This window comes from Lolium rigidum, chromosome 3, assembly GCF_022539505.1.
Source record: "Lolium rigidum isolate FL_2022 chromosome 3, APGP_CSIRO_Lrig_0.1, whole genome shotgun sequence".
Taxonomy (NCBI): domain Eukaryota; kingdom Viridiplantae; phylum Streptophyta; class Magnoliopsida; order Poales; family Poaceae; genus Lolium; species Lolium rigidum.
The window spans coordinates 397127956-397149922 of record NC_061510.1 but is presented as its reverse complement, the minus strand read 5'-3'; positions in this window follow the sequence as shown (position 1 = coordinate 397149922).

Below are 21967 nucleotides of genomic sequence, written 5' to 3'. Positions count from 1 at the left end.
TCATTACCATTGTTTTGATCGCTGCATTCACTACATATATTCACAAATAGTATGATCAAGGTTATGATGGCATATCACTTCGTAAATTATCTTTGTTATCGTTTTACCTCGCTCGGGACGAGCAGTAACTAAGCTTGGGGATGCTTGATACGTCTCCGACGTATCGATAATTTCTTATGTTCTATGCCATATTATTGATGATACCTACATGTTTTATGCACACTTTATGTCATATTCGTGTATTTTCTGGAACTAACCTATTAACAAGATGCCGAAGTGCCAGTTCCTGTTTTCTGCTGTTTTTGGTTTCATAAATCCTAGTAACGAAATATTCTCGGAATTGGACGAAACGAAGACCCAGGGGCCTATTTTTCCACGGAGCTTCCAGAAGACCGAAGAACACACGAAGTGGGGCCACGAGGTGGCCAAACCATAGGGCGGCGCGGCCCAGGTCTTGGCCGCGCCGACCTGTGGTGTGGGCCCCTTGTCTGGCCCCCGACTCTGCCCTTCCGCCTACTTAAAGCCTCCGTCGCGAAACCCCTGATGCGAAAAACCACGATACGGAAAACCTTACTGAGACGCCGCCGCCGCCGATCCCATCTCGGGGGATTCTGGAGATCTCCTCCGGCACCCTCCCGGAGAGGGGATTCATCTCCCGGAGGACTCTACACCGCCATGGTCGCCTCCGGAGTGATGAGTGAGTAGTTCACCCCCGGACTATGGGTCCATAGCAGTAGCTAGATGGTTGTCTTCTCCTCATTGTGCTTCATTGTTGGATCTTGTGAGCTGCCTAACATGATCAAGATCATCTATCTGTAATTCTATATGTTGTGTTTGTCGGGATCCGATGGATAGAGAATACCATGTCATGTTAATTATCAAGTTATTATACATGTGTTGTTTATGATCTTGCATGCTCTCCGTTACTAGTAGAGGCTCTGGCCAAGTTTTTACTTTTAACTCCAAGAGGGAGTACTTATGCTCGATAGTGGGTTCATGCCTGCATTGACACCTGGGACAGTGACATAAAGTTCTAAGGTTGTGTTGTGTTGTTGCCACTAGGGATAAAACATTGGCGCTATGTCCGAGGATGTAGTTGTTGATTACATTACGCACCATACTTAATGCAATTGTCTGTTGCTTTGCAACTTAATACTGGAGGGGGTTCGGATGATAACCTGAAGGTGGACTTTTTAGGCATAGATGCGAGTTGGATGGCGGTCTATGTACTTTGTCGTAATGCCCAATTAAATCTCACTATACTTATCATGTCATGTATGTGCATTGTTATGCCCTCTCTATTTGTCAATTGCCCGACTGTAATTTGTTCACCCAACATGCTTTTATCTTATGGGAGAGACACCTCTAGTGAACTGTGGACCCCGGTCCATTCTTTTAATACTGAAATACAAATCTGCTGCAATACTTGTTTTACTCGTTTTCTCTGCAAACAATCATCTTCCACACAATACGGTTTATCCTTTGTTACAGCAAGCCGGTGAGATTGACAACCTCACATGTTTCGTTGGGGCAAAGTACTTTGGTTGCGTTGTGCGGGTTCCACGTTGGCGCCGGAATCTCTGGTGTTGCGCCGCACTACATCCCTCCGCCATCAACCTTCAACGTGCTTCTTGACTCCTACTGGTTCGATTAAACCTTGGTTTCTAACTGAGGGAAACTTGCCGCTGTGCGCATCACAGCTTCCTCTTGGGGTTCCCAACGGACGTGTCAACTACACGCATCACTCGTCTTGAAGCTATTCGTCTTTTGCTTGCATTTGCATCTTTCCACAATTTCAAATTATATCAAATGGATGTGAAAATTGCATTTTTGAATGGTCCCCTCAAAGAAACCGCATATGTGGCTCAACCCCGGGTTTCGAAGACCCATGCCGACCCAACCACGTGTATTTACTCCATAAGGCACTCTACGGTCTCAAGCAAGCTCCACGTGCTTGGTATGAGTTCCTTAGGGATTTCTTACTACATGATGGGTTTTGCATGGGTACGGTCGATTCCACCCTTTTCACCAAGCGGGTTAAAGGGGTGGCCTCTTTATATGTCAAATATATGTTGATGATATTATCTTTGGTGGAACTAACCCCAATCATAACAAAGCTTTTGAGCTATTGATGACTAGGAAATTTGAGATGTCCATGATGGGAGAGTTGAAGTTCTTTCTAGGCTTCCAAGTGAGGCAACTTGCAAAAGGAACCTTCATCTCTCAAGAAAAGTATGTGAAGGACATGCTCAAGAAATTCAACATGACCAATGCGAGTCCAATGAAGACACCCATGCCCGTAAAGGGGCAACTTGGTTCATGTGACGGTGAGAAGGATGTGGACATAAAGGTATACCGCTCCATGATAGGATCCTTGCTCTACCTTTGTGCCTCTAGGCCGGATATCATGCTAAGTGTAGGGATGTGTGCTCGTTTTCAATCCGCTCCCAAGGAGAGCCATTTAGTGGCGGTCAAACGGATACTAAGATACCTTGTTCTCACTCCTACTCTCGGGCTATGGTATCCAAAGGGGTCAACCTTTGAACTCATTGGCTATTTGGACTCCGATTGGGCCGGTGATAAGGTTGATCGGAAGTCTACCTCCGGGGCTTGCCAATTTATTGGCCGGTCATTGGTGAGTTGGTCATCCAAGAAACAAAACTCCACCGCCCTATCCACCGCCGAAGCCGAATACATATCCGCGGCATCTTGTTGCACTCAATTGTTATGGATGAAGCGAACCTTGAAAGACTATGGTGTGTCTCTTGGTACGGTGCCTCTTCTTTGTGACAATGAAAGTGCAATAAAGATCGCCAACAACCCGGTTCAACATTGTCGCACCAAACATATTGACATTCGCCATCACTTCCTACGTGATCATGTTGCCAATAAGGATATTGATCTCACTCATGTGGGAACAACCTACCAATTGGCGGATATTTTCACTAAGCCTTTGTATGAAGCCCGCTTTGTTAACTTGAGAGGAGAACTTGGTATTCTTGATCCTAAAAACTTGGATTGATTAACTTCTTGCACTATATTCTTGCATTTATCTTGCTATCTAGCTTAGAGGCATAGCACATATGGGGATAGACATCTTACCATGTCTTGGTATGATGCATACCTATGTGTGCAACATAAATAGACCCAATGTCATTATATGGACCCAAGCATGTCTCTTCGCGGTCACATGACATTTGCGCTTTCACATAGGGGGAGTAATCCCCCGCCCCTCATTGAGCCTTCATTACAAATTGATTTGACTATATAAGGCCAAATGATCTTATTGCAAAAAAAAATCATTTCAAAATGACTTATGATTCTTGATATAAATATACTTCGAATCATACCCATTGTCGCTATTTATATTTTGTTTGGATTTCATTCCAATGGGTATGCCTAGAGAACTTTGTGTTTCCAACCCCATGTCTATGCTCATCTCATCATCATCTATCTATCTATATGTACATGTCATCATCTGAGCACTCACACACATTTACACAAAGAATAGGGGCAAAACGAGGCAAAATGACACATTTTTGGGCAAATTGACTCTGGCCGGTCACTGGCCCGGTCGGACCGGCCTTTGCGCCGGGTCGTCCGGCGTCTGGCCCGGTCGACCGGGCGCCCGACCGGCCGTGCGGGCTGTTATGTCTTGGGAGCGGATACCCCTTGGGGATCTTCTTCCTCATTATCCCCCACCTCTCAAACCTCCATGGCCGCCGCCTCCACCATCTCCACCACGCCCTAGGCACTTCCCACCACTAGTTTCTCCCCAAACTTCACACAACCATAGATCGGGATCTCTCTAGCCTCTTCACCAAAGGATTTGGTCCCTCTCAAGCTATTTTGGGAGATCTTGGGGATTTGGTCCTCAAGCCTTCTTCACGAGTTCTTCCTGCTCACTTGGGCAACGAGGACGATGTCTTCGGGTAAATCTTTCTCCCTATCCCTCTCCCTCTTGCTTTCCCTCTCCCATTGCCCAAAGTTGAGAAAAGTTAGGGTTAGGGTTAGGGTTAGTAAGTCCTCATGCCACCTAGAGTGTCACACCCCTCCTATGCACATTGTTCACTCTCCTGGTATAATCTATGTTCAAGTTTGTGAGTTTTTGCATGATTTTGTGTCGAATTTCTGGGCAAACATCACAACTCAGCACGACCCGGTTTACAGCCCGGTCGACCGGCCTCTCAACCAGCTGGTCCGGCGCACCGCCCGGTCAACCGGATGGCCAACCGGCTCGTCCGGTCTGTCGTCCGGTCGGACCGGCCCCTGCGCCGGCTCGCCCAGCTTTTTCGCATGATCTCGTCGAAACACTTGGATATAGGCTATGCTTTTGGCTTCCTCATATATGCTAATGACATGTACACTTACCTCACTGCTCTCCTCGCCCTATATTGCTTATTCACAGGAGACTGGAGCGGTGAGGACCGTGACACCACTGCGAAGAGAGGGAGGCATGCAGGACACCCACCACGCCGTATTAGTGGTCGTGCATCTCAGCTCACTGGTGGCAGCTCAGCTAGGGGCCGAACCAAGACATCTCGCGATGAAGAGGAAAGATAAACATGCAGCACAGGATGGTGATGAGGTACTGCCAGAGTTCCATGTTGGTGATGTACATATTGGTGCATGGAGAAGACTCAGAGAGTCCAACCCCTATCGCTTTGAGGAACCCACTTACACAGGGGAAGATAAGTTTTTCTGGACCAAGACACAGCAAGTGATACGTCTCTGACGTATCGATAATTTCTTATGTTCCATGCCACATTATTGATGATTTCTACATGTTATATGCACACTTTATGCCATATTCGTGCATTTTCTGGAACTAACCTATTAACAAGATGCCGAAGGGCCAGTTCCTGTTTTCTGCTGTTTTTGGTTTCGAAATCCTAGTAACGAAATATTCTCGGAATTGGACGAAATCAACGCCCAGGTTCCTATTTTGCCCGGAAGCATCCAGAACACCCGAGATTCGCCAGAGGGGGGCCACACAGGCCCCAGATGATAGGCCGGCGCGGCCCACCCCCTGGCCGCGCGGCCCTGTGGTGTCGCCGCCTCTTCGACCCTCTGACGCCGCCTCTTCGCCTATTTAATCCCCCTCGACCTAAAACCTCGAGACGGAAAAGCCACGGTACGAGAAACCTTCCAGAGCCGCCGCCATCGCGAAAGTCCAATTCGGGGGACAGAACTCTCTGTTCCGGCACCCTGCCGGACGGGGAATTGCCCCCGGAGTCATCTCCACCGCCGTCTCCACCGCCATCTTCACCGCCATCGCTGCCTCCATGATGAGGAGGGAGTAATTCACCCCCGGGGCTGAGGGCTCTACCGTAGCTATGTGGTTAATCTCTCTCTCTGCACTCCAATACAATGATCTCGTGAATTGCTTTGCATGATTGAGATCCGTATGATGAGCTTTGTATCGCTACTAGTTTATGTGCTACTCATGTCATGTTATTAAAGTAGTCTATTCCTCCTGCATGGTGTAAAGGTGACTAGTGTGTGCACCGTGTGGTTCTTGTCGTAGGCTATGATCATGATCTCTTGTAGATTGTGGAGTTAATTATCATTATGATAGTATTGATGTGATCTATTCCTCCTTCATAGTGTAATGTGGACGAGTGTGTGCACTATGTTAGTTCTTGGTTTATTTTGCAATGATCTATTATGCTCTAAGGTTATTTAAATATGAACATTGAATTGTGGAGCTTGTTAACTCCGGCATTGAGGGTTCGTGTAATCCTACGCAATGTGTTCATCATCCAACAAACGAGTGTATGTAGCACATAAGAGAAAGAGTTATTTATTATGCGATCAATGTTGAGAGTGTCCACTAGTGAAAGTATGATCCCTAGGCCTTGTTTCCAAACATCGAATCTCCGTTTATTTACTGTTCTGTTGCATGTTTACTCGCTGCCATATTTTATTCAGATTGCTATTACCACTCATATACATCCATACTACTTGTATTTCACTATCTCTTCGCCGAACTAGTGCACCTATACATCCGACAAGTGTATTAGGTGTGTTGGGGACACAAGAGACTTCTTGCTTTGTGGTTGCGGGGTTGCTCGAGAGGGATATCTTTGACCTCTTCCTCCCCGAGATCGATAAACCTTGGGTGATCCACTTAAGGGAAACTTGCTGTTGTTCTACAAACCTCTCGCTCTTGGAGGCCCAACACTGTCTACAAGAATAGAAGCTCCCGTAGACATCAAGCTATTTTCTCGGCGCCGTTGCCGGGGAGGAAAGGTAAAAGGTACTCACACTCCGGATCTCGGCTACTAAGCTATTTTCGCCGTTGTAAGTACTCGAAGCTATTTCCTTTAGATCCTGCAATTGCATCTTTTTGTTTCTTGTTTACACTAGTTTGGCATAATGGACAAGAATGAGCTTCTTATTCTATTTCCTGATTTAAAACATGGATTGTTTGATGCGAAAATTAAAAAACCTATGAAATCTTATTTGCATGTCGGTAGTAATATTAGTATGAACGCTTTGAACACCATTGTTGATAATGATATAGAAAGTTCTAAGCTTGGGGAAGCTGGTTTTCATGATCTTTTTAGTCCCCCAAGCATTGAGGAGAAAATTTTCTTTGATGATACTTTGCCTCCTATTTATGATGATTATAGTGATAGTGGTCTTTTGTTGCCACCTACTATGGAGAGTGAATTTTATTATGATTATACTATGCCTCCTACACTTGATGAGAATAATAATGATAGCTACTTTGTTGAATTTGCTCCCACTATTACTAATAAAATTGATTATGCCTATGTGGAGAGTAACAATTTTATGCATGAGACTCATGATAAGAATGCTTTATGTGATAGTTATATTGTTGAGTTTGCTCATGATGCTACTGAAAGTTATTATGAGAGAGGAAAATATGGTTGTAGAAATTTTCATGTTACTAAAATGCCTCTCTATGTGCTGAAATTTTTGAAGCTACACTTGTTTTATCTTCCTATGCTTGTCACTTTGCTCTTCATGAACTTGTTTATTTACAAGATTACTATGCATAGGAAGCATTTTAGGCTTAAATGTGTTTTGAATTTGCCTCTTGATGCTCTCTTTTGCTTCAACTACTATTTCTTGCGAGTGCATCATTAAAACTGCTGAGCCCATCTTAATGGCTATAAAGAAAGAACTTCTTGGGAGATAACCCATGTGTTATTTTGCTACAATACTTTATTTTATATTTGTGTCTTGGAAGTTGTTTACTACTGTAGCAACCTCTCCTTATCTTAGTTTTGTGTTTTGTTGTGCCAAGTAAAGTCGTTGATAGCAAGGTTGATACTAGATTTGGATTACTCGCGCAGAAACAGATTTCTTTGGCTGTCACGAATCTGGGTCTAATTCTCTGTAGGTAACTCAGAAAATTATGCCAATTTATGTGAGTGATCCTCAGATATGTACGCAACTTTCATTCAATTTAGGCATTTTCATTTGAGCAAGTCTGGTGCCTTAATAAAATCCATCTTTACGGACTGTTCTGTTTTGACAGATTCTGCCTTTTATTTCGCATTGCTTCTTTCGCTGTGTTGGGTGGATTTCTTTGTTCCATTACCTTCCAGTAGCTTTGAGCAATGTCCGGAAGTGTTAAGAATGATTGTGTCACCTCCGAACATGTGAGTTTTTGATTATGTACTAACCCTCTAATGAGTTTGTTTCGAGTTTGGTGTGGAGGAAGTTTTCAAGGGTCAAGAGAGGAGGATGATATACTATGATCAAGAAGAGTGAAAGCTCTAAGCTTGGGGATGCCCCGGTGGTTCACCCCTGCATATTTCAAGAAGACTCAAGCGTCTAAGCTTGGGGATGCCCAAGGCATCCCCTTCTTCATCGACAAATTATCAGGTTCCTTCTCTTGAAACTATATTTTTATTCGGTCACATCTTATGTACTTTGCTTGGAGCATCTGTGTGCTTTTATTTTTGTTTTGTTATTTTCATTCTCTAAATAAATACATGCGTGTGTGGGAGAGAGACACGCTCCGCTGGTTCATATGAACACATGTGTTCTTCGCTTTATCTTTTAGTGTTCATGGCGAAGGTTAAAACTGCTTCGTTCATTTTTATATGGTTGGAAACAGAAAATGCTACATGTAGTAATTCTAAAATGTCTTGGATAATTTGATACTTGGCAATTGTTGTGCTCATGTTTAAGCTCTTGCATCATATACTTTGCACCCATTAATGAAGAAACACTTAGAGCTTGCTAATTTGGTTTGCATATTTGGTTTCTCTAGAGTCTAGATAATATCTAGTATTGAGTTTTGAACAACAAGGAAGACGGTGTAGAGTCTTATAATGTTTACAATATGTCTTTTATGTGAGTTTTGCTGCACCGTTCATCCTTGTGTTTGTTTCAAATAACCTTGCTAGCCTAAACCTTGTATTGAGAGGGAATACTTCTCATGCATCCAAAATCCTTGAGCCAACCACTATGCCATTTGTGTCCACCATACCTACCTACTACATGGTATTTCTCCGCCATTCCAAAGTAAATTGCTTGAGTGCTACCTTTAAAATTCCATCATTCACCTTTGCAATATATAGCTCATGGGACAAATAGCTTAAAAACTATTGTGGTATTGAATATGTACTTATGCACTTTATCTCTTATTAAGTTGCTTGTTGTGCGATAACCATGTTCCTGGGGACGCCATCAATTACCCTTTGTTGAATATCATGTGAGTAGCTATGCATGTCCGTCTTGTCTGAAGTAAGAGAGATCTACCACCTTAATGGTTGGAGCATGCATATTGTTAGAGAAGAACATTGGGCCGCTAACTAAAGCCATGATTCATGGTGGAAGTTTCAGTTTTGGACATGTATCCTCAATCTCATATGAGAATAATAATTGTTGCCACATGCTTATGCATTAAAGAGGAGTCCATTATCTCGTTGTCCATGTTGTCCCGTATGGATGTCTAAGTTGAGAATAATCAAAAGCGAGAAATCCAAAATGCGAGCTTTCTCCTTAGACCTTTGTACAGGCGGCATGGAGGTACCCCATTGTGACACTTGGTTAAAACATGTGTATTGTGATGATCCGGTAGTCCAAGCTAATTAGGACAAGGTGCGGGCACTATTAGTATACTATGCATGAGGCTTGCAACTTGTAAGATATAATTTACATAACTCATATGCTTTATTACTACCGTTGACAAAATTGTTTCATGTTTTCAAAATAAAAGCTCTAGCACAAATATAGCAATCGATGCTTTCCTCTTTGAAGGACCATTCTTTTTACTTTTATGTTGAGTCAGTTCACCTATTTCTCTCCACCTCAAGAAGCAAACACTTGTGTGAACTGTGCATTGATTCCTACATACTTGCATATTGCATTTGTTATATTACTCTATGTTGACAATTATCCATGAGATATACATGTTACAAGTTGAAAGCAACCGCTGAAACTTAATCTTCCATTGTGTTGCTTCAATGTCTTTACTTTAAATTATTGCTTTATGAGTTAACTCTTATGCAAGACTTATTGATGCCTCGTCTTGAAAGTGCTATTCATGAAAAGTCATTGCTTTATGATTCGAGCTTGTTTACTCATGTCATTACCATTGTTTTGATCGTTGCATTCATTACATATGTTTACAATATGATCAAGTTTATGATGGCATGTCACTCCGTAAATTATCTTTGTTTATCGTTTACCGCTCGGGACGAGCAGAACTAAGCTTGGGGATGCCGATACGTCTCCGACATATCGATAATTTCTTATGTTCCATGCCACATTATTGATGATTTCTACATGTTATATGCACACTTTATGTCATATTCGTGCATTTTCTCGGAACTAACCTATTAACAAGATGCCGAAGGGCCGGTTCCTGTTTTCTCGCTGTTTTTGGTTTCGAAATCCTACTAACGAAATATTCTCGGAATTGGACGAAATCAACGCCTGTGTTCCTATTTTGCCCGGAAGCATCCGTAACACCCGAGAGTCGCGCAGGGGGGCCACACAGGCCCCGGATGATAGGCCGGCGCGGCCCACCCCCGGCCGCGCGGCCCCGTGGTGTCGCCGCCTCTTCGACCCTCCGACGCCGCCTCTTCGCCTATTTAAGCCCCTCGACCTAAAACCTCGAGACGGAAAAGCCACGGTACGAGAAACCTTCCGGAGCCGCCGCCATCGCGAAGCCAAGATCTCGGGGACAGAACTCTCTGTTCCGGCACCCCGCCGGGGCGGGGAATTGCCCCCGGAGTCATCTCCACCGCCGTCTCCACCGCCATCTTCACCGCCATCGCTGCCTCCATGATGAGGAGGGAGTAATTCACCCCGGGGCTGAGGGCTCTACCGTAGCTATGTGGTTAATCTCTCTCTCTGCACTCCAATACAATGATCTCGTGAATTGCTTTGCATGATTGAGATCCATATGATGAGCTTTGTATCGCTACTAGTTTATGTGCTACTCATGTCATGTTATTAAAGTAGTCTATTCCTCCTGCATGGTGTAAAGGTGACTAGTGTGTGCACCGTGTGGTTCTTGTCGTAGGCTATGATCATGATCTCTTGTAGATTGTGGAGTTAATTATCATTATGATAGTATTGATGTGATCTATTCCTCCTTCATAGTGTAATGTGGACGAGTGTGTGCACTATGTTAGTTCTTGGTTTATTTTGCAATGATCTATTATGCTCTAAGGTTATTTAAATATGAACATTGAATTGTGGAGCTTGTTAACTCCGGCATTGAGGGTTCGTGTAATCCTACGCAATGTGTTCATCATCCAACAAACGAGTGTATGTAGCACATAAGAGAAAGAGTTATTTATTATGCGATCAATGTTGAGAGTGTCCACTAGTGAAAGTATGATCCCTAGGCCTTGTTTCCAAACATCGAATCTCCGTTTATTTATCGTTCGTTGCATGTTTACTCGCTGCCATATTTTATTCAGATTGCTATTACCACTCATATACATCCATACTACTTGTATTTCACTATCTCTTCGCCGAACTAGTGCACCTATACATCCGACAAGTGTATTAGGTGTGTTGGGGACACAAGAGACTTCTTGCTTTGTGGTTGCGGGGTTGCTCGAGAGGGATATCTTTGACCTCTTCCTCCCTGAGATCGATAAACCTTGGGTGATCCACTTAAGGGAAACTTGCTGCTGTTCTACAAACCTCTGCTCTTGGAGGCCCAACACTGTCTACAAGAATAGAAGCTCCCGTAGACATCAGCAAGTCATGTGGGACGACTACTATAACTCCCAAGAGCACATGAAGAAAGGCACCATTGTTATGCCCAAGGCCATCAAGGATGTCATTGGAATGTATGAAGCCACCAAGTTTCGCTTTGTGGTTGCGACCTTGAGGCGGATGGGGTTGTATGATCTTATGTGCTTGACACCTACTGATGGGTGCTATTGTCCAATCTTGGTGAGACAGTTTCACTGCACAGTCTTTTTCCATGATGATGCAGCTCGGACTATGACTTGGATGACTGGCAAACAGAAATACACTTGCAACTATCTTGATTTCTGTGAAGCCTTGGGGTTTGGTGGAGGCAGTGCTTCTGGTTTCAAGATAAAGGTGAGCCTGGTAAACGTGTGATGGTGATGGCAGCTCTCCATCCGCGGGGCACGAGTTCTATTGATGGGACGCTAGCATCTCTCCTCTTTTCTTCGCCTTTTTGGTGTTCCGATGCCAAAGGGGAGAAGAGAGTAGAGTCTAGAATCACGGGGTTCTTTGATTGTCACAAGCCATGGGAGTTGCTTTATTTGGATTTTATATGGCTTGTGCGTATTTGCTTTGATTTCTCAAGAACCATTTGCTACTTTGAATAATTCATGTATGGATATGTATGGACGACTATTATGTGTGCTACTCTATGTTAGGATAATCATGCTTTATGGATAATCATGCTTTATGCTTATATATCTTGATATACTTGTCCATACCATGCTTGTTTCCTAAAGATATTGGGGGAGCTTCTCATATTCCACAAATGGTGCACTTTGCATTCAAACGCAAATTCTCCAAGTGCACACATTATGGGGGAGCTGTCGTAATATCTTATATGGAATCAAGGTTTAGAGCTTATCATAATATCTATATGTAACTCTAGCTCGGTTTGTCATCGTATACCAAAAAGGGGGAGATTGTAAGGGTATTTTACCCTTATCCATTATTTTGGTATCTATGACACCGTGCTATAGTATTTGGACTAATACATGTCTACAAGACGACTTTCAGGTATTAGCCAAAGAGGTATGATGGTGTAGCAATGGAACAAAAAGGCAACGGGAGACCCCCCAATTCGACGAAAAATCAGCAAGTTTTTCAGAGCCTGGCCGGTCACAGATCCGGTCGGACCGGCCCTGGCACCGGACAGCCCGGTCACCAACCGGACCCGTAACCGGTGCCATCCGGGCATGTTCCGAGAAAGAGGGCAAGCCCTCCGGTCGGCGTCCGGTCGCCGGCCCGGTTTTGGACCGGCTGCTCCGGTCCATGGCCCGGTCGGACCGGGCACCGGACCGAGCGGCTCGGTCCGCAACCGGCCTTTGCGCTCGTGCCATCCGGGCGCCATCCAAGTAACCTCGGACGCCTGCCCGGTCAAGACCCGGTCCCAGCTCCGGTTGGAAACCGGCCAGCCCGGTCGTGGCCCGGTCTCGACCGGGCTGTGGACCGGCCTGTCCGGCGCCAAATCCGGTCGACCGGATTTCTCGATGAATCTGCTGATGTGGCAAGTGACCAACGGCCGTATTTCGAAGAACACTATAAATAGGCCTTCTCCTACCTCTGAACAGTTAGGCAACATACTACAAGCTGTTCTTGAGCTCTCTCTCTCTTACTCCATTGCTAGAAACACCAAAAGCCTCAGATCTCCCTCCTCCTCCACCCAAACTCAAATCCCTCCGGGGAATCATTTGAGGAGGACCCGATCTACCGTTCTACCAAGCCAAATCTCATTCCCCCATGTATTCATTGAGAAGCTTGCTTCCTAGGGTTCCTTGGAAACCCTAGGTGGGCAAGAGGAGTCCGGAAGCATCCGGGCTGTGGATTTGCTCCGGGCAAGATTGTGAAGGTTTGGAGGCTACCTCAAAGTCTACCACAAGTGAGTGAGCTATTCCTTCGTGGGATAGGCTCCGGAGAATAGGGTGAGCCTTCGTGGCGCGGGGAATCCTTCGTGGGACCTCCACTCCTCCAAACGTGACGTACCTTGTTGCAAAGCAAGGGAACACGGGAATACATCCTCGTCTCCGCGTGCTATCGGTTATCTCTAACCGAACTCCTTACTTGTGATTTAACCGCTCGTGAGAGCCTTCGTGCTCGAGTTAGTTGTATCCTCATATAGGTTGCTTCACCTAGTTTGCATTAGGCTCACCTTTATATTCCGCAAAACCTAATATTGCAAAGAAAGAATTAAAATCTGTAGAAACCTATTCACCCCCCTCTAGGTTTACCATCTCTATACTTTCAGGGTCCCAATTAGCAGCAGCGGTCTCAACGTTTCAAATGCGGCTTGAGATCAAAAGAAAAAGAAAGTTGATTGTACATAGAGGATGACATGCGAGTCCCATGAGTCAGCAGCTTACTCAACGTTTCCAAGGCGGCAGGGGATCAAAATAAAAAGGAAATAGCCAAAAATCAGAGGGTGAAAAAAAACCCAAGAAAATAAACTTTTATAGCACATAGAGGATGACATGCGGGTCCCATGAGCCAGCAGGTTCCTCAACGTTTCAAACGTGGCATGAGATCGAAAGAAAAATGCAAGTGACCAAATATGAGGAGCCAAAAATAATTCAAGAAAAGAAACTTGAGTGTACATAGAGGATGACATGCGGGTCCCATTTAGCAGCAGCGGTATCACCGCTTGAGAAGCGGCAGGGGATCGAAAGAAAAAGGCAAGTGACCAAATATGAGGTGCCAAAAAATCCAAGAAAAGAAAGTTTTATAGTACATAGAGGATGACATGCGGGTCCCATGAGCCTGCAGGGTCCTCAACGTGGCATGAGATCGAAAGAAAAAATGCAAGTGACCAAATATCAGGAGCCAAAAATAATTCAAGAAAAGAAACTTGATTGTACATAGAGGATGACATGCGGGTCCCATTTAGCAGCAGCGGTATCACCGTTTGAGAGGCTGCACGGGATCGAAAGAAAAAGGCATTTGACCAAATATGAGGTTCCAAAAAAAATCATAGAAAAGAAAGTTTTATAGTACATAGAGGATGACATGCGGGTCCCATTTAGCAGCAGCGGTCTCACCGTTTGAGAGGCGGCAGGGGATCGAAAGAAAAAGGTAAGTGACCAAATATGAGGTGCCAAAAAATCCAAGAAAATAAAGTTTTATAGTACATAGAGGATGACATGCGGGTCCCATTTAGCAGCAGCGGTATCACCGTTTGAGAGGCGGCAGGGGATCAAAAGAAAAAGGAAGTGACCAAATATGAGGTGCCAAAAAAAATCTAAGAAAAGAAAGTTTTATAGTACATAGAGGATGACATGCGGGTCCCATTTAGCAGCAGCGGTATCACCGTTTGAGAGGCGGCAGGGGATCGAAAGAAAAAGGCAAGTGACCAAATTTGAGGTGCCAAAAAAAATCCAAGAAAAGAAAGTTTTATAGTACATAGAGGATGACATGCGGGTCCCATTTAGCAGCAGCGGTATCACCGTTTGAGAGGCGGCAGGGATCGAAAGAAAAAGGCAAGTGACCAAATTTGAGGTGCCAAAAAAAATCCAAGAAAAGAAAGTTTTATAGTACATAGAGGATGACATGCGGGTCCCATTTAGCAAAGCAGCGGTATCACCGTTTGAGAGGCGGCAAGGGATCAAAAGAAAAAGGAAGTAGCCAGAAATCGTGGGGTCAAAAAATCCAAGAATAGAAAGAACTTTGGTTCATAGAGGATGACATGCGGGACCCATGATCCCGCATCGTAAACGGCTCGATCGGAGAGCGTTGAACGAGATGGCGCGATCGAGAAAAAAACAATGCCGCAGAGGCTGCCATCCGGGCCCTACATCCCTCGGCGGTGCGGATTTGCGTTGACTCGGCCGGCGAACCCGAGAATTCGAGATGCACCACGTCCCGGCCACCATACGCCACGTTTTGGCCGTTTTCGTCGGGCTAGGTGGCCTCAAAAACGAGAAAAAACGTTTTGACATGCACAACGGACAGACCCAAAATCGTCGGCCATGGTACACCAGCAACCACGGCGCGACTTCAACTTCGTCGGCCATGGCAACTTTTCTTGTAGTGATGTTTGTACCAAATATAATAATATCATCCACATACAAACACAGTATAACGCCTTCGCCCCCACCATAGCGATAGTAAACGCACTTGTCAGCCTCATTGACAACAAAGCCTACAGAAGTCAAAGTTTTGTCAAACTTCTCATGCCATTGCTTAGGTGCTTGTTTCAGGCCATATAAAGATTGCAGCAACTTGCACACCTTTCTTTCTTCATCTTTTACTACGAACCCATGAGACTGATCCATATAGATTTCCTCTTCTGACTCTCCATCAAGAAAAGTTGTCTTTACGTCCATTTGATGAACGATAAGACCATAGGAGGCAGCCATGGACAGTAGTACTCGAATGGTGGTAAGTCTAGCGACAGGTGAATAGGTGTCGAAGTAATCTCCGTCTTCTCTCTATGTGTAGCCTTTAGCTACAAGTCGCGTCTTGTACTTCTCAATAGTACCATCAGGTCTTAGCTTCTTCTTGAATACCCATTTGCAGCCCACAGGCTTGCATCCATGGGGTCGTTCTGATAGCTCCCAAGTTCCATTTGAAAGAATCGAGTCCATCTCGTTATGGACAGCTTCTTTCCAGTCATCTGCATCTGGAGATGCATATGCCTCTGCAATGGACGTGGGAGTATCATCCACAAGATACACAATGAAATCATCACCAACGGATTTTTCAATCCTCCGTCTCTTGCTCCGTTTAGGAGCTTCATTGTCATCCTTCTCAGTAAGATTCTCATGTGATTGTTCAAAATACTCATTAGATGTACTAGATTCATGAATTATCTCAGTAGAAATTCTAGCAATGCTATGCATATCTTTCATAGGAAACATATTCTCAAAAAATGTTGCATCACGAGATTCCATAATAGTATCAACATGCATATCTGGTACCTTAGATTGAACTACTAAAAATCTATAGCCTACACTCCTTGGAGCATAACCTAGAAAGATACAATCCACTGTCTTTGGTCCGAGTTTGCGTTTCTTAGTAATTGGAATATTGACTTTCGCCAAACATCCCCATGTGCGCAAATACGAAAGTGATGGTTTTCTCCCAGACCACTCCACGTAAGGGGTTTTATCTTTATTATTGTTAGGAACTCTATTCAGGACATGACATGAAGTCAACAAAGCCTCCCCCACCATGCCTTGAATAAACCAGCAGTGGCTAACATGGAATTCACCAAGTCAGTCAGCGTGCCGTTTTTCCTCTCGGCAATCCCGTTTGATTGGGGTGAGTAGGGAGACGTCCTCTCATGGATAATGCCATGTTCCTCACGGAATTCATCAAATAATTTAGGAAAATATTCACCACCACGATCCGACCTAAGACGCTTGATCTTTCTCTCTAGTTGATTTTCAACTTTGGCCTTATAAATTTTAAAGTAGTCTAAAGCTTCATCTTTAGTTCGCAACAAATAAACATAGCAAATCTAGTCGCATCATCAATAAATGTCATGAAATATCTCTTTCCATCTTTTGTCAACACACCATTCATCTCGCATAGATCAGAATGTATGAGTTCTAGAGGTTCCAAGTTTCTCTCCTCGGCCGCCTTGTGAGGCTTCCGAGGTTGCTTTGATTGCACACAACTATGGCACTTAGAACCTTTGGTAATGGTGAAATTCAGAATTAAACTCAAACTGGATAGCTGAGACATTAAACCAAAATTAATGTGACATAAACGAGAATTCCATACACTGGTATCATCACTAATATTGCCACAAATATGGTTCACAGACTTATTACTGAAATCGGAAAGCGAAAAGCGGAACAAGCCTCCGCACTCATAGCCTTTACCAATAAATTGTCCAAATTTGGAAACAACTACTTTATTCGACTCTAAAACAACCTTAAACCCATCTCTGCATAGAAGGGAGCCACTAACGAGATTCTTGTTCATAGTAGGGACATGCTGCATGTTCCTCAGCTGCACGATCTTCCCCGAAGTGAACTTCAGATCTACCGTGCCAACACCACGAACGTAAGCATGTGACCCATTCCCCATCAAGACGGAAGAATCCCGGGCGACCTGGTAAGAAGTGAACATGGATATGTCAGCACACACATGAACATTAGCACTCGTATCAATCCACCAACATGGAGATTGAAATACCGAAAGAACAGTAAAGAGATTACCGTACCCATCAGCATTGCTAGCGGTCACCGTGTTGACTTGCCTCGCCTTTTTCTTGCGGTCTGCCCTCTCTGGACAGTCCTTAGAAAAGTGGCCAGTCTCTCCACAAGTAAAGCAACTCAGATCTGCTTTGTTTATCATCTTCTTCTTCTTGAAGGTTGTAGTCTTCATAGGCTTATTGAATGAGGGCTTGTTATTCCCTTTGTTCTTGTTGTAGGGTTTCTTCTGCACCATGTTGGCGCTAGACTGACCCTCTCCTTTCTTAGTATTATCCTTAGCCCGAGCTTTCTCCTCAACATCAAGAGACGCTATCGATTTTCAACCGATATCTCATGTCTCTTGTGTTTGAGAGTTGTGGCAAAGTTCCTCCATGAAGGGGGCAACTTAGCGATGATGCATCCAGCCACAAACTTGTCGTGTAAGGCACACTTAAGGAGTTCAAGCTCTTTCGCAATGCACTGTATCTCATGAGCTTGTTCGACTACAGAACGGTTGTTTACCATCCTGATGTCATGGAAGCTCCCCATGATGTACAGTTCACTGCCTGCATCGGTTGCACCGAATTTAGCATTCAGTGCATGATGGCGTGTAACTCACACGTTCGTTGGGAACCCCAAGAGGAAGGTATGATGCGCACAGCAGCAAGTTTTCCCTCAGAAAGAAACCAAGGTTTATCGAACCAGGAGGAGCCAAGAAGCACGTTGAAGGTTGATGGCGGCGGGATGTAGTGCGGCGCAACACCGGAGATTCCGGCGCCAACGTGGAACCTGCACAACACAACCAAAGTACTTTGCCCCAACGAAACAGATGAGGTTGTCAATCTCACCGGCTTGCCGTAACAAAGGATTAACCGTATTGTGTGGAAGATGATTGTTTGCAGAGAAAACAAGTAAAAACAAGTATTGCGAAGAGATTTGTATTTCAGTATTAAAGAATGGACCGGGGTCCACAGCTCACTAGAGGTGTCTCTCCCATAAGATAAAAGCATGTTGGGTGAACAAATTACAGTTGGGCAATTTACAAATAGAGAGGGCATAACAATGCACATACATGTCATGATAAGTACAGTGAGATTTAATTGGGCATTACGACAAAGTATATAGACCGCCATCCAACTGCATCTATGCCTAAAAAGTCCACCTTCGAGTTATCGTCCGAACCCCTTCCAAGTATTAAGTTGCAAAGCAACATGACAATTGCATTAAGTATGGTGCGTAATGTAATCAACAACTACATCCTCGGACATAGCGCCAATGTTTTATCCCTAGTGGCAACAAGCACAACACAACCTTAGAACTTTCTGTCACTCGTCCCGGTGTCAATGCAGGCATGAACCCACTATCGAGCATAAATACTCCCTCTTGGAGTTAAGAGCAAAAACTTGGCCAGAGCCTCTACTAATAACGGAGAGCATGCAAGATCATAAACAACATGATGCGGGGTGGCTTTCGGACACCTCCACCTCAAGACCGTCAAGTGCAGCCCCGCCTATCGTCGACGCTACACCATGGCCAAGGGGTCCCCCAAGTGGACCGACAACCCGAACCCGTGCGATACATGACAAGGTGAACCCAATCCTCTTTACCCTTGATCTCGATACAACCTTGGATGGAGTGCTACCTCATTCCGATAGGTTATGTGTCATTAGGTACAAACATCGACAAGGGTTCACAATGGAGGAGTTCATCATGCTCAAGGAAGGGAAGAGGAACCACTCACTTTGCACAAGGGAGATGAAGAAGAAAGGAGAAGAGAAAGAGAGAAGAAGAAAGAAGAAGAAGGATGCAAAGGAAGAAAAGAGGAGTGGAGGTCGGCACCTCCACCTCAAGGGAGGCCGGAGCCTCTACCCAAAGGGGAGGCCGGAGCCTCTACCCAAGGGGAGGCCGGAGCCTCCACCCAAGGGGGCCGGCCAGCACCAAGCTGCCAAGTCTCCCACGCGGGAGAAATCAGACCGGTACTACCGGCCACACATGGCCGGTACTACCGCCCAAGCCTGGCCGGTACCTCCGGCCTTGGTACCGGCCCAGGTACCGCTCACACGTCCAAGCATACTGGATGCTCACAGACTCCAAACTTTGCATTTCCGGTACCATGGCCGGTACCTCCGCCCGAGGTACCGCTCGGCCAAAAACTCCTCAAATCTGACCCGTTCAACTTAATCTGGACGCCCCTCTTTTATGCGCTTGTAATACCTAAATTACCCCTGCTTGGATTTGGCCTATTTGTATCTCCCGTACCTCCTCTTTGTAAGGTTAGACAATATTTGGCTTAGGATAGAACTTGAGCTTTGTCTCCCTAGGGTATCATCCCTCTGTAATCAAGGCCACCCTTGTTGTGGATTGCATTTGTGAGTGAGATTCTAGTGTGGTGCACTCTCTCTCCCTCACCGATCTACGTCTCCAACACCGGTCTCTCACCTCAGAATTCTACCGCGGTCTCTTCCGTGGGTGATTCTATTTGGCGTGGTCCATCGAGCCACGAGGGTAAGCATCGGTTGTATCGGGTTGGTGTGCGTGCGTGTGTCCTCGTGTTCTTCGCGTTCGTCGTGTTCATCGTGTTCTTCGTTTCCCCTCTTTTCCCCTTTCGATTCTGGGTCAATTCGCGAGATCGGGCCACAAACGGGGTCTTAGACCACATCATATGGTATCAGCAGCCTTTGGTTTCCGCGAATTTGACCCTCCTCCCACCCAATTTCGCCTCTAAAAATTTTCCCCAAAAATCCCCAAAAATAGCCCTAAATTGCCTTTTGACCGATCTGTGATTTGGTTGCGTTTTGAGTGGTTTTGGTCCATGGATTTGGTGTCTTTCCCCCACTTTCTATCCACAAATTCCTTCGATTTTCGAGTTTGGGTCGAATTTGGGCTGTTTTGGCTCAAGAACAAGCAAGAACAGCTCAAGAACGTGCTCCCAGGAAGAGGACACAACCATGAGCGGTACCACGGGTGGAGCCTCCAGCCACGCACGGGTGGAGCCTCTACCCAAGGTACCGCCCGTGGTACCGCTCGTGGGCGAGGCTTACTGCATGTTTTGATTGTTTCTCCGGTACCTCACGAGCGGAGCTTCCACCCAGCACTACCGCCCACCCCACCGCCGGTACCTCCACCCTCCACCTCCGGCCACCACCACTGCTTGTACCGCCCAGCTTCCGCCGCCGGTACCGCCCCCAAACCGCCGGTACCTCCACCCGCAGCTACCACCCTCCCACCGCCGACCACCATCACTCCTCTCCATAGCCGGCAAGCACCGCCACCCCCCCTTAATCATCGGCAAACACCGCCAACCCCCTAAATCACCGGCAAACACCGCCACCCCCCAAACCATCGGGAAACACCGCCGCGGCAAACCACCACCACCGCCGCCACCGCAAGCTCACCAATACCGCCATCGGCATACCTCCGGCAAGCACCACCACCCCTCTTCATCACCGGCAAACACCGCCACCCCCCAAACGATCGGTAAACACCGTCGCGGCACCACGACCACCACCGCCGCCACCGCAAGCTCACCGATACGCCATCGGCATACCACCGACAAACACTACCGCTACCCCACCACCACCACCGCCGCCGCGAGCTCACCGATATCACCACCGGCATACCACCGCCATCGACGCCAAGCTACTTTGACCCGACTTTTCTCTTAACTTGTGTTTGCTTGTTCCGGTTTGAGTGCCTTGTTTGTGAACCTAACCCGCAGCTCCGAAGCAAGCGACGACATCCTCGGCACCCCGAACTTGCAAACGTACTCTTTACACCACCGCCATCATCGCAAGTTGTGTGTTCCGAAACCGCCTAACATTTTCATCTAGGTATAACTTGCTCCCCACCTTGTAACCCCTCTTCTTTTGCGATCTATCCTATCGAGCATTGCTTATTGAGTGTTGCGAGACATTGCACGTGGCCCCGATTGTGAGGTGTGTGTGTAGTGTGGAGTCAAGCTTCTAAGCAAAACTCGTGTGGCAAGATAGCAAAAGCGAGCTAACGCTAACATAGAGCGTGAAGAAAAAAAAAGCACAAAAAGAGTGCAAGTGCCATCATACATACAAAAGTGTACAAAGTGCCACCATAGATACAAAAGAGTGCAAGTGCCACCATATACAAAAGAGAAAAAGCTTTTAAGCAAAAGAGAGATAAGAGAAGAGAGGCCGCGTGTGAATCTTGTTGTCTCTTCATTTGCAACCAAAGCTTTGATCTCTTCTTGTGTTAGTGTGACACCGAGCACCCTTGCTTAAGGGCTTCTTACACTTTTCCGCTCATTCCTTGGTCGCACTAACCCCGTTCATCTCGTGTGTGCGTTCCATATCTTTTCCGTGTTTATAGTGATCTTCACATTGACATTTGGATTTTTGGAACTTACCCACTCTTAACAACATACTTGATTTCGGATTTCGTCTTTTGGCTTTCCACCATACTCACCTAACACCATATTTGCTAGCTTTTGCGTGTGCTTTTGTGTGAGTACCCGATACAATTGTTCTAACTCTCGGTTTTGTTGGATCACCCCGATCTTATCATACCACGGTAAGGTTGCGAGGTAGTGTTCTTCAACTAACATCCACCATATAGATACCATCGTGCTAACATGGATAGCGAAGATGAGGATACGGAGGAGT